This window comes from Macaca mulatta, chromosome 20 (genome assembly GCF_049350105.2).
Source record: "Macaca mulatta isolate MMU2019108-1 chromosome 20, T2T-MMU8v2.0, whole genome shotgun sequence".
Lineage (NCBI taxonomy): Eukaryota > Metazoa > Chordata > Mammalia > Primates > Cercopithecidae > Macaca > Macaca mulatta.
In genome coordinates, this window is record NC_133425.1 from 38,218 (window position 1) to 52,780 (window position 14,563).

Sequence of the window (14,563 nt, forward strand, 5' to 3'; positions counted from 1 at the left end):
AAGTTAACACGATTTGGATAAAACTTAGTTAAATAAGGTTAATATAATATTTTTGGTGTAATAAAACAACTATGTCTTCAAAGTTACCACTATCGAATATAAAACAAACATAAATTCCTATTCTGCTTGAGTTCTACTCAAATAAGCTAATATTATACTTACTAGAAACGTAAAATCTTAAAGCTTTTAAATTTGATTCTAATTAAGTTGTCATTCTTATGAAAAACATTATTTCTTTTTTATGGTGAAAAGATATACATATATTTAGAGTTAGTCAGTTGGACTCGGTTTAGATGATCCCAATTTTGTTGCAACATCCAAAGCATCATAATCAGGAGCGAGTCGAACATATGCTTTCTTCTCTTTATCAGGTCGAATCAGGATGTTGACTGTGGCCACATCCATGTCCCAGAGCTTCTTCACAGCCTGTTTAATCTGGTGCTTGTTGGCTTTAACATCCACAATGAACACAAGTATGTTGTTTTCTTCTATCTTCTTCATGGCTGACTCAGTGGTCAGCGGAAACTTGATGATAGCATAGTGGTCAAGCTTGTTTCTCCTGGGGGTGATCTTCCGAGGATATGTGGGCTGCCTCCGGAGTCGCAGTGTCTTGGGCCACCTCAAGGTGAATGACATGCGGATCTTCTTTTCTGTATGTTGCTGTGGACACCTTTCAACACTGCCTTCTTGGCCTTTAAAGCTTTGGCTTTGGCTTTGGCTTTAGGAGGGGCAGGAACTTCCTTCTTCACTTTCGGTGACACCTTGTGAAAGGCGAAAAACATTATTTCAAAAATAATTTGTTTACTGTAAATCTGCTTAATAGTAGTTTCCAAAATACTTTTGGTAATTTTTAACCTTAAAGTTAAGCTAAGTAAAAGATTTGCATTAAATATCTAGACCATTTATAAATAAGATACAATACTAAAACATTAATTACTGAACATAAATAATTAAAGTTTATATAATTTTCGCTTCTTATTTTTACAGAAAGACTAAAGATATTTTGGACCATTAATAAACATGTTTTTGTCTACCACAATGAGAAATTGTACGATGAGGAAACACATCCATGTAGATGTTGGGCGATGGTATACTCATACATTTTCTAACCTACTATGGAATGCTAATATATGACAGTTTATAACTGTTTACTTGTTAGTTTTCTCTGGAAAATAAAAGATTACTAAGTATTAAAATTATAATCAATATGTGTAAATAAAACTACTAGAAGCAATAGAATAACTAGAAACAACTCTATGCAAAGCATGCAAGAAAAGTAGGGCATGATTCACAAGTAAAGTAGGATGTATTTTTTATAAGGAATACCTTACAAAAAATACAAATAAAAAGAGATATCTAACCTTCCCTGTGTTATATTTGTATCAGTAAAATGTTGTTTTCAGAAATTATATAAAATTCCTGGAAATTTGTCAATGTCCTCCTTATCCATGCTATGTGCCAGTATAGAGTTATGAGTCATAATTCCAATTATTATTTTAAATGTTGTGCCGGGTGCAGTGGCTTATGCCTGTAATCCCAGCACTTTGGGAGGCCGAGGTGGGTGGATCACAAGGTCAGGAGATCAAGACCATCCTGGCTAACACGGTGAAACCCCATCTCTACTAAAAATACAAAAAATTAGCTGGGCGTGGTGGCGGACACCTGTAGTCACAGCTACTCGGGAGGCTGAGGGAGGAGCATGGCGTGAACCTGGGAGGCGGAGCTTGCAGTGTGCTGAGATCACGCCATTGTACTCAAGCCTGGGTGACAGAGTGAGACTCTGTTTCTAAATAAATAAATAAATAAATAAATAAATAAATAAATAAATGTTGTATGCCACAGAAAAAATCAAATATCCTTGTCAACTGTGGTATAATCACAGCCATTTCATACTCTTTGTCATTTAGATATTATTTCCCCCTGATGCTTTCCTGAAAGCTCCTGCGATCAGCTACAGGTCAGAATGTTCATCTCCGATACAGGACTCCCTCTGAGACTCATGGAAAAGAGTATGACAGGTACTCTGGTTAAAGACTTCTGATGATATTGCTTAAATAACTTTAAGACCATACACTTGACTCAGTGAAGATCTCCAGAAGCCTGGTGGAGAAATTGATGGGGTCATGAGACTGCTAACCCAAGATCCAGCAAGACTGGAATTGATTACGTGGCACTGAATGAACTGATGAAAATTGATTATAATTTTATAGCTTTTTAGAGCATTGCTGGTTCTTTAATGTTCTAGTTCTGAATTTAAGAAATCTCTTTCTCTTAATTTAACTGTAACTTACAACAATTTGGTAGATTATACTTTTGTAAACAGAAATGAAGCGTTTACATTTTTTTCCCTGCCTAATCTCTCCAGAATTTTGAAATTCTTACTGAATACTCTTTTTTTCATGATGATATAGTTATTAGCAAAAGTCCAGTGAGAATCTGTTCACCTTATAACAGGACATAATTGGAAAATTTGGTTATATTATCAAGATTTTTACTGGAACATCATATTTTAGAAGTGTACCTAAGATCAGTTATGACCAGCAATTTTAAGGAAGTAAGGTTGACTATTATGGAGACAATGCTTACAAAGCACTGTGAGAAATGGGAAAGTTCTTCTTCAAAGATTGTAAAAAGTCACAATTTCTTACTATAAGATTGCTATCCACTATTTTTTTTTGTGTGTGTGTGTGTGTGTTCCAAATCAGTTGTCCTAGCTTGCTCCGGCATGCCTGGACAGAACTAGACAAGCCCCAGCCCATAGTGTATGCCATTCCTTATTTGGAGATGCTTCCTTAACTATCCCTGGCAACTTCCTTTTCTTTCTTTGTTCTATTCCCCTTACCTAATTAAGAAAGTTTTAAACTAATAGCCAATTGGGTAAAGTGTAAAATGTGAGGTCCTATTCCAGCCAATGGTAACTGGACACAGCAGTAGGGTAGACACATCAGGTTATAAGTAACTCTGTCTCCTTTGTTCGGTGTGCTCTTGTGGCTGGACAGCTATTGAGTAGCACCCTTTCTGCAGAAAGTAAAGCTCGCCTTGCTAAGAGATTATTTGTTCCCATGTTAATTCTTTTTTTTTTTTTTTTTTTTAGAACACCAAAAACTTCGTTCCCAACAGCACTCTGAGAAAAGTCAGCCTGATACTTACATTACAGGGTTCACAGCCTTACAGGTTAGTAAAGAAGGTCATTTCCTGGTAGGCCCAGGAATTTAGGGATATTTGGGGGAACTCAAGAAAAGAGGAATTCACACAAAGCTATAAGGACTGCAGCTGAAATTTGATAGTATGTTCTTAGCTTGGCTTTTAGCCTGAATGAGGCCTTTAAAAGTCAAATCTGAGATTCTGTATGAAAACTTCCAGCAAAGAAACTTGAAAGCATCTATGTGGTCGTCTCCTGTTCTTGCTGCCCTTACATAAATAATCAAGCAAAATCTAACAAAACTATACTTAAATTTAAAACAAGAATAGTCTTACTTTGATTATGGTCAAAAATGATGATTACTACAGAGAATAACTTTATGTTTCAATGGAAAACTATAACTTGGCCGGGCATGGTGGCACATGCCTATAATTCCAGCACTTTGGGAGGCCAGGAGTTCTAGACCAGCCTAGGCAACATGTTGGAAACCCCGTCTCTACCAAAAATATAAAAATTAGATGGGCACGATGATATGTGCCTGTAGTCCCAGCTAATCAGGAGGCTGAGGAGGGAGGATCACTTGCACCAAGGAGGTAGAGGTTACAGTGAGCCGACATTGTTGCACCTTTGCACTCCAGCCTGGGTGACAGAGCCAGACCCCGTCTTGAAAAAAAATTTTTTTTTAAGGAAAGCTATAGTTATTGTGGGTTATCAGATTCTAGTCTTGTTTCTTGTTTTTGGGCTATTTTTACCTCTTTGTAAACTGGATCCTGCCATCTGATGAATTTTGTCCCACAATGATACTTGTGGAATAAGAAGCCAAGTATTGTCTCTCCTACTAATGTATCTATTGTCAGTTAATTTGAAGGTCTCCAACCCTGGAACAAAGTTAGAAGAGGTAGGCTTTGCTCCCCAAAATGCATAACCAAACTGTGGTACATTCATGCAATGGAATACTATTTAGCCATAGAAAGGAACAAGCTATCAACTCACACAAAGACATGAGTGAATCTTGTATGCACATTGCTAAGTGGAAGAAGACAGTCTGAGGAGAATACACACAGTGTGACCTCATTTAATGAGACACTGCAGAAAGCAAACTACACAGATGGGAAACCATTGGGTCCATGGGGTGGGGGTTTCAAGCATTTCATATGATACTTTAATAGTGGGATACCTACCACAATGCACTGGTCAAAATACGCAGAATTTTACAACCAAATGGGTAAATCAAACTCTATTCAAATTAAATAAAATTACTCAGGATGTGGAGTATCCCAGGACAGAATACATCATGTGAAAAATAATTTAACTATGCTACAAATTACTGTGGTTTGGATGTGGTTTGTCCCTGCAAAAACTCGTGTTGAAATTTGACCCCCAATGTGGCAGTGTGGGGCGGTGGGGCCTAGTGGAAGGTGTTTGGGTCATGGGGACGGATCCCTCATGAATAGATTAATGTTCTCCATGGGGATGAGTGAGTTCTGCTCTCACAGGAATGGATTAATTCCTGCAGGAGTAGGTAGTTAACAAGAGTCTGGGTTCCTTGGCTTCCCTCTTGCTTTCGTTCTTGCTATGTGATCTCTGGTGCACCCCTTGCTCCCCTTCCACTTTCCACCATGAGGTGAAAAAGACTGAGACTCCACCAGATGCAACTGCCCAATCTCAGACATTCCAGCCACCAGTATTGTGAGCCAAAAGGACCTTTTTTATTTATAAATTACCCAGCCTCAGGTATTCTGTTACAGAAGCACAAAACAGACTAAGACACAAATGTAGGAAAAAACTCACTGAAGGTGTAGGGAAAATGGTGTTGACCTAAGTCACTTTGAAAATTAATAGAATCCGTATGCTGAAGGCAAACAAACTATACTTCATCACTGGATTCTATTTTATAAAATTCTTTCCAACAGAAGCAATTGTGAACAATTGTAAAACCACAGTATCTGTATCTGGAATAAAACAATGACTTACATAAGTCGCAGATGGTAGTAACCAGGTTTCTCACTGTTGAAGTGGGAGGTTACAAATTAGCACGGGGAGAAGGCTAGAATGATTCATGTGCTATTAGATCAGAGGTGGAGATATGAACGTAAACTTATGTTTAGTTTAATATAGATACACACAGTTCTACATAGAAAACTTTATAATTAGGTGTGTATAGGTAGGTTACACACACACATATACTTCCTAGCATTGCTAATGAGGAACAAGTGCTCATTCAACAATGTGCTCATTCGGCAGCCAGATGTAAGTTTTCCTACCATTCTGAAAGGAATGAGGCTCTTTGAAGAAATGTCTGATACTAGAACTGGGACAGTAAATATAGGAGTCGGGATAATCTTGAAGTATCAGAAAGTAAGTACTAAAAAAAATTAAAATATATCAAAGAAAAATAATAGCCAATAAAAACAGCTACTGATGGCCAACACAGGAATGAATTGTAGTGTTGAATAATAATTAAAGCTGAAAGTAATTATCTAGGTATCTGTATTTGTATACACAGGTGAATAAGAAAACAGAGTTGCATAGAAATCTCCTTTGCAAAAGAATTCCAAGTAATTGATGTAGACACTCAGCCATCAATAATGTGGAGCCAACTCCTCACTCCGTAAGTGTGGGCTCTGCACAGTGACTTGCTCCAAAAGAACACATGCAGTATGGGCAAGGAGGAAAAATAACTTCACAGTGGAGAAACCTGACAAACAGTAGCTCTTCCAAATGATTCAAGTGAACATAAAAGGTGACAGTTCACCTTGAGAACATGCAGTGACAATGGGGGACATTCTACAAAATTCCTGACCAATCCTCCTCAGTACTATCAAGGTCATCACGACATGGAAAGCCTGACACACTGTCACAGCCAGGAAGAGCCCACAGGGACGTGATGACCACATGTCATGCGTGATCCTGGATGGGATCCTGGGTCAGAGTAAGACAGAACCAAGGGCATCCAAATGAAATATAAACTTTAGTTAATAATATTCTATCAGTATTGGTTCATTAACTATGACAAATTATGTAAGATATTAATAAGCCATGTGAGACACACTGATAGAAGATGTTAATAAGAGATGAAACTAGGTTGCAGCTACATGGGAAATCTCTGCATTTTTTGGGGGGCAATTTCTGAGTAAGTAAAAAAAAAATGATGTAAAATAAAACTTTATTGAAAACAGTTATAATTTTTGAATACTTCTTTGTTTAATTATTTATACCACGAATTACTAGTAATTGACACTGTTAACTAGTCCTGTTTTTTTAAATAAGAGCATTTATGACACAAAAAATTAAACAGTACAGATTGATATATAAATCAAAACAAATGCTCTTTACATGTTTTCTGTTACAGTAGTCACACATATGTGTAAACTTAATTATCATACTTTTTTCTTGTGCTGTAGTTGTGTCCTGGTTCATTCTTTAAAATGCTATTCGCCTTAGACCGGGAAAAAAAACCTTACAGACTCTGTTTCAATTCATGGCTAAATATTTTCAAAACAGTGACTTCGTAAAAATATGTTCCAATGGAAAATTGATTCATTGTGATGGGATCACTTATTCCAAAGACTTCTTGTCTTCATTTCGTGTCCATGGCTACCTTTTAGCCATAATACAACAGAATTGTCCATGTGTTTCTTGTTGTTCTGAAGGGTTATAGATATACAGGGGTTGGTTATATTCATGTTTATTTACATATATGTTTAAAATTGTCCATATAAGGGTTTTAAAGATTACATTGGAAGCCTTATGTTTTAAAATGTACTCAGAATTTGTTTTAACCAGGGATGTTAAGACCTGGAGACATGGAAGTGACTGTCCCATTCAAACTCATAGATCCCTAGAAATAGGAGGCACAGGGACGCCCCAGGCAGAGGCAGGAGAGGGGAAGGCACGGGCAGGATCCTCTGCTGTAGTCTCTGTGGGACAGCAAGGGCAGGCAGGGCAGGCAGGCTTAGGCTTCCCAGCGTTAATAGCTTCAGCAGGCTCTGGGGCATAGGGGCCATTTCTAGTTGTCTAGTACCTCACCCTGTGGTGATTAAGGAAGGGCGGTATTGTCTCCTACAGTATCAGAGCTAGATAAAGTAGGTGGTTAGGAGTATGGGTTCTGAATTGGTAGTTTAATTGGCTGGTCCTGGGAAAGACAATCTTTTCCCAGTATAGACTAGATGCTAGAGCGTCAAGAAAACAGAAAATAAGAAAATATAATTAATGCATTCTGTGTGTACAGATGGAGTCTTCTTTTGCTTCCCCAAAGGAAGAGTCCACAGGAGCCTGGCACTCCTGGACCTGAGGAAACCCTGAAAATGTTGGTATCTGCAGATCCTCTCCAAAAAGAGGTCGCCAATCTCCTAAGACTACAAGCTGATCCCAGCATTCTGGGAGCCAAGAGGGAGAAAGAATCCGCTGATCTCCCTGCTCAGTAAATTGGCTTTCACTAAATACTGTCTTTGCATAAGCAGCATTATCCAGTGTCCTGGAGCTTAGAAAAGTTCTGTTTCAGTATCTGAAGAAAATAAATTCTTTCTTTTTCTGATGTCAGGGAGGAGCATTTGACTGCCAGTGTGGACTGAGGGGTCTTGGGATCAGTCTTCCCAATGTGCTTTGAACCGACCCTCTGTGTCTGCCTCACCATCTCCTCAGCTTACCTAGACACTTGGGAACCCTAACACAAGCCCTTCTAGGAGTCTGTGGTGTGGCTTAGCTGCCTCTGTAGGAATCTCTTGGGGTTAAACATTTTCCACTCTGCTAAGTCAGTGCCATCTGTTCTTTGGCTTCATCTTCAGAAGACCCTGAGCCCTTCCCCACCCTCCTTGCCCCACCCTCCACACCAACTGCGTGGCGCCCTTGAGGCCATAGGGTTGCTACCGTAGGATTTTTGTATTGAGTGCTCTCATTCCAAGCAACTGTGAGAGATTTCTATGGCAGGGCCTCCGGGTTCCTGTCAAATTAAATTGTAGTTGACTGGTGGGTGCTATTTAAGAAGCATCCCCCTTTCTCCTTCCTAACAGAGCCCTGAATTATTCAGTCACGTGGTTTGAAACATGGGGTGGGTCCCGGTTGACTTAACCAGCACTGTCTCACCCTGTGTCACAGTTACTGGTTCCAAAGTGAGTACATAACTGAGGCTCATGCCGGGTGCCACACAGCACTCCCTTGGTCCCCCTAATGGACTTTGGGATGGGCGGGGTCTGAGTTGTTCCAATTAGAGTCAAATACAAGTTGCGCTAGGTTGTTAGGAACAAGGGTGTGCTTGTTCATGCTCCCTCTTTGGTGAAGAATGCAACCTCAGAAATTGTTCCTGGAGATTTTGCCACATGCAGAATTATTCTGACTTCACTGAAGGCAGAGCAGAAAATTGGGAAGAGACTGAGTCCTGGTAGCATCCATGAGCTTCTGTGCTCAGATTCACACTGAAGCCTGGCCTCCTTCTGAACTACCCACCTGAGTCAATAAATTCCCTTGTATTTAAAGTAAAATTGAGCTGGATTTTTAGTTACTTGCACCTGCAGGTGTTCTGTGAAGCTGGTACTGTGAGTTTGCATCTGAGAATATTTACAGTGTTTCTCTCATGGTTGAGTCAATCATTTCAAGGATGCTCTGAGGGCAAAAAGAACGATGAATTGTGAAGCAGTGAATTGTGCTGCCAGGCACAATTCATTGGACAATAGAAAGCCTCATCTCCTGGGCAGTAGAAAGTTTCATTGTACATAAATTACATATCTTGTTTCTGTCTCAACCTCTTATTTTTTCATATGCAAAGGAGGTAAGGAAATCCAAATAAGTCCAGCAGTTAATATGCCTCTCAGACATGATCCAAAACAGAATTGAATTATGTAAGCCTTGTTAAAATTCATCATCATCATTCATATTTCTGAATATTTAAATTAGAAATTCTGAAAAAGTAGTTTGTTTCAGAGGTAGTTTGTATGTAGGTAGGTATTTTTTCAGGATCAAAAGTTTATTTTTTATTATCTAATTGAGTTTAATTTACATATAACAAAATTTAGTAATTTTAAGTGTACAAATCAATGCATTTTGACAAATATACATATAGTCATGTACACAACAGTACCATTAAAATACATTTCATTACCCCCAAAATTCTCTTGCATGCTGCTGTAGTCAGTGACCCCTGCCCCACACCACAGCTTCCGGCAGTTGCTTTCTTTCACTCTAGTTTTGTTTGTCTTAGAATATGATACAGGCCACATGCAATGACTCAGGTCTGTAATCCTAGCACTAGATTGAGAAGCGGGGATCACTTGAGCCCAGGAACTTGAGACCAGCCTGGGCAACATGGCAAAACCCCATCTCTTAAAACACACACACACACACACACACACAAATTAGCCAGGTGTGGTGGCACACCCCTATGGTCCCAACCCCTTTGGTCCCAGATACTCAGGAGGCTGAAGAATCACCTGAGCCTGGGAGGTCAAGGCTGCGGTGATCTGTGATCACATCACTGCACTCCAGCCTTGGTGACAGAGTGAGATGTTATCTCAAAAAAGAAGTATTTGATATAAATGGAATCATATAGAATATTCTCTTATACCTAGTTTCTTTCATGTATTCTAATGCTTTTGAGATACGTCCATGTGATTTCCAGTGTATATGTCATTCTTATGTTGGGCAGTAACCGTTGTAGGAATATATTACAGCTTATCTACTCTTCAGTGATAGACTATTTTAAAAATATTTGGCTATTAAGAAGAAAGTTGTTATGAATACTTATATTCAGACCTTTGTGTCAACAGATTTTCACTTCTCTTGGTTGAAAACTTAGGAGGAATTATTATTTTTTTAGGTTACGGATTTTTAAATGATTGTCAGTTGCCAGTTACTTTAAAAAAAATGTAAGTTCTTAAATTTTAAAGTTTAGGATGCCTGACTACCCTGACAAAAACAAGCAATGGGGAAAGGATTTCCTATTTAATAAATGGTGTTGGGAAAACTGGCTAGCCATATGCAGAAAACTGAAACTAGACCCCTTCCTTACACCTTATACAAAAATTAACTCAAGATGGATTAAAGACTTAAACATAAGACCTAAAACCATAAAAACCCTAGAAGAAAACCTAGGCAATATCATTCAGGACATAGGCATGGCCAAAGACTTCATGACTAAAACGCCAAAAGCAACGACAACAAAAGCCAAAATTTACAAATGGGATCTAATTAAACGAAAGAGCTTGTGCACAGCAAAAGAAACTCTCATCAGAGCGAACAGGCAACCTACAGAATGGGAGAAAATGTTTGCAATCTATCCATCAGACAAAGGGCTAATATCCAGAATCTACAAGGAACTTAAACAAATTTACAAGGAGAAAAAAAACCCATCAAGAAGTGGGTGAAGGATATGAACAGACACTTCTCAAAAGAAGACATTTATGTGGCCAAGAAACATATGAACAAAGGCTCATCATTACTGGTCATTAGAGAAATGCAAATCAAAACCACAATGAGATACCAACTCATGTTAGTTAGAATGGCGATCGTTAAAAAGTCAGGAAACAACAGATGCTGGAGAGGATGTGGAGAAATAGGAACACTTTTACACTGTTGGTGAGACTGTAAATTAGTTCAACCATTGTGGAAGACAGTGTGGCAATTCCTCAAGGATCTAGAACCAGAAATACCATTTGCTCCAGCAATCCCATTACTGGGTATATACCCAAAGGGTTATAAATCATTCTACTATAAAGACACATGCACACGTATGTTTACTGCAGCACTATTCACAATAGCAAAGACTGGGAACCAACCCAAATGCCCATCAATGATAGACTGAATAAAGAAAATGTGGCACATATACATCATGGAATACTATGCAGTCATAAAAAAGGATGAGTTCATGTCCTTTGCAGGGACATGATGAAGCTGGAAACCATCATTCTTGGCAAACTAACACAGGAACAGAAAAGCAAACACCGCATGTTCTCACTCATAAGTGGGAGGTGAACAATGAGAACACATGGACACAGGGAGGGGAACATCACACACGGGGGCCTGTTGCAGGGTCGGGGCCTAGGGGAAGGATGGCATTAGGAGAAATACCTAACATAGATGACAGGTTGACAGGTGTAGCAAACCACCATGGCACGTGTATACCTGTGTAACAAACCTGCACGTTCTGCTCATGTATCCCAGAACTTAAAGTATATAAAAAAAAATAAAAGTCACAGGATGTTTGTGATAGTATCTATTACACTGATGTTGACATCACACATGGCTGACTATTTGGAGACTCCAAGTGAAATTTCTTGCAGTTCTCAGTGCCAGGAAAATATGTATTTCTGGATAAAAACTCAAAAATTTTAGAAAAACTTCCAAGTTTCATAGTCTAGAGCTCTAACACTGGAATCTTCCAAATTTAAGGATTAATGATTTACCTAAATCTAAAAATAGTAGGTTGCAGATGTATTTAAACAGTGTGCCTAGGTAGTATGCTTATATATTAAGATTAAAATGGTCTTCTAAAGTTTATTAATTCTAATATAACCTTTATTGTTTCATGTAGACATATCTTTCTGGTTCCCAGGATAATTTAAACAATTAATTCTAAGCAACTATTAACTTAGTTCTAGATTGGGATATCTATTTATGCATTTGAAGCTTTAGATAATGTATTTCAAATCAGAAATGTGTGCTGGTCATGGAAAGTTGTGACTTAGAGCCTAAGGTAAGTTTTTTTTCATGTGAACACACTGCTTCCAATTGTTGTTATGCCCAGAGCAGACAATTAATAAATACCCTTGGAACTGAATGAGTGATTAACTGCAAATATCACAATACATCTTCTTAGAGGGAATGATAATTAGACATATTTAGTCCTTGCTGTAACCTAAGAAAGGAATTCTTTTCATTAAATGTTTAATGTCTCACCCTGTTCATACAGCCGGAGTTACTGATTCAGTTTGATGTGAATTCAGTCTTATAAAAGACCCATCATTAAAACCTGCACTTATGCTTCCTATAGTATTGGAACTTCCAACTTGTATACAAAATAGATATCCTTCATATTCTTAAAAACCACAAGAAATCTCCCTTTATTCATAATAAACACAGAATTAGGTATTCTATTAAACTGAACAATAGAACTCACTGGGAGTGACCGCATAAACTATATCACGAATTGTCAAAGTGTCTGGAAAAGTCAGTGGGCCATTTCGCTCCACGCTGTGCCATGAGCCAACCAAGAGGGTTGTCAGTGACTCTGCGTGGGTCACCCAGGGCACGTGGTGCTGAGGCTGTCAAAGAGCAAGACGGGGATGCATCTAAACTCAGGCCTCTGCTAAGTGTCCGAACTCGGGCAAGATGCTAAAGACTTTAGAGACGTTTCCTTTTCTATGATTGGGGTTATAACACTCACCCTGTCAGGTTCTCCTGTGCGTTGACAAGGCCGGCACGTGACACACCAGGGGCAGAGCTGGATGGGAACCTTCTTCCTCAGACATCAGGGTCCTCATGAGCATCAACAAAATAAAGAGAGCAGGAGAGCAGGAGAGCGGGGGAGCGGGGGAGCGGGGGAGCGGGGGAGCAGGGGAGCAGGGGAGCAGGGCATCTCCAGCTGTGTCGGGACTGCAGCAGGGACTCAGCAACAATCAGTCTCTTTCTCTTGTTTCATCCAAATCATATATTTAAAAAATAGGTGGGGTTATCATGGATGTTTATATTGATTCCTGGGATCAGACAAATATACCTTTCCTTGTCATGCTGTTTTCTCTTCCCAGATGGTTTGAAGAGCTTCATTTTGGACTTGATATTCCTGGAGTGCATTTCTTTTTCTAATTAGTTCAGTCTTGACCCTGAGCCATCACCCTTCCAGAGTAGCAGGATATTCCACTCCACCATTCTTGGGGTGCCACAATTTCACTACTAATCAAAGGCTCCTTGGTTACTGAAAAATGAGAGACGTACCTCTAATAATCAGTCTAGATTGTCACTGCTCACTTCCTCATTTTCCAATTCCACAGGGGCCCCCCAAAGCCCGGAAGGTCTCATTTCAGACGTCTTATAGACCATGGGAACCAGGAAACACTGGGAACCCTAGGGCCAGCACCCACCTCATTTGCACCCTGTCTCTGTTTCCATCACCCTCTAGATATTGCCACAGAGCAGTGTTGGGACCCACTGGAGATCTGACTGCTCCCAGTCTGGGAAACTGCCTTCTCTCCCTCCACTGATATCGTATTTCTACTTTCCACCCCACAGAAATCCTTGAACTAATCACAAAAGGGATTGGTAGTTACCTGGTGTGAAGCAGAGCTGAGCCAAAGGATGAAGCAATATTGCAATGGACTCTGTCATTGATATCACTAGTTCGCAAATCTGTTACCACTATGGTCAAATTTTTATATTCACTTTAAAATTATAACTCATTCTGCTCATTGTATTCAAGGGAACATCTACCCTAAAATATACTCAGGCATTAATTTACGCTCTTCTGTTTACAAATGAGAATTCATAAGCAAATTGAGGTAGCAATTACATTTTTTTAAACTGAAGACAAAACAGAAGACATATACACATACGTCAGAGAAACAAAACAGAGAGCCCAGAAACAGACTGAAATACAGCCAGCTGATCTCTGACAAAGGAGCAAAGGCAATTCAATGGAGAGAGGAGAGTCTTTTTAACAAATGATGCTGGAACAAATGGACATCCATGTGCAAAAAAAAAAAAAAAAAAAAAAGAATCTATAAACAGACGTTACACCTTTTACAAAAGTTAATGCAAAGTAGATATTAGATCAATATATGAAATGCAAAATTTTCAAACTCCTAGAAGATAACATAAGGAAAAACTCTAGATAACCTCGGATTTGGTAATTCTTTTAGATACAACACCAAAAGCATTATTCACGAAGAAAAATATTGGGAACATGAACTTTAACATAAAAAAACTTTAGTTTTGTGAAAGATACTGTTAAGAGAATAAAAAGACAAACCAGAGACTGTGAGAAAATATTTGCAAACTATATCTAAGGATTCATATCTGAAATATGCAAAGAACTCTTAAAACTCAATAAGAAAACAAACAACCCAATTAAAAATGGGTAATAGCTGAACATTTATGCAGATGGAAATTAAGTATATGAAAAGAAGCTCTGTATAATGTCTTATTAGGAATTGCCAATTAAGACAACAGTAAGATACCACTACATACCTATTAGAATGGCCAAAATCCACAAGACCAAAAACAGCAAATGCTGGTGAGGATGTGGAGCAAAAGAAACTCGCATTCATTGCTGTGGGCATTATGTGACATTTTGGAAAAGGGAAAATTACATAGATAGCAAAATAATCAGTGGTTGACAGGGGTTGGGGAGAGGAAAGGATGGATGGGCAGAGAGCCTTGGCTGTTTAGGGCAGTGAGACCACTGTGTGCGATTTCACAATAGTGGACCCACGACAG

General features: G+C 38.9%; 1 long non-coding RNA gene across 1 annotated transcript; it reads right to left on the reverse strand.

Moving 5' to 3' along the window:
• Window positions 1–286: 286 nt before the first annotated feature.
• On the reverse strand, window positions 287–13,046 carry LOC144338229 (uncharacterized). Its single transcript, XR_013412193.1, has 2 exons — window positions 12,519–13,046; window positions 287–761 (listed from the first exon to the last, which is right to left on the reverse strand). It is a non-coding gene; the product is annotated as an uncharacterized LOC144338229 (long non-coding RNA).
• Between the last annotated feature and the right edge of the window lie 1,517 nt (window positions 13,047–14,563).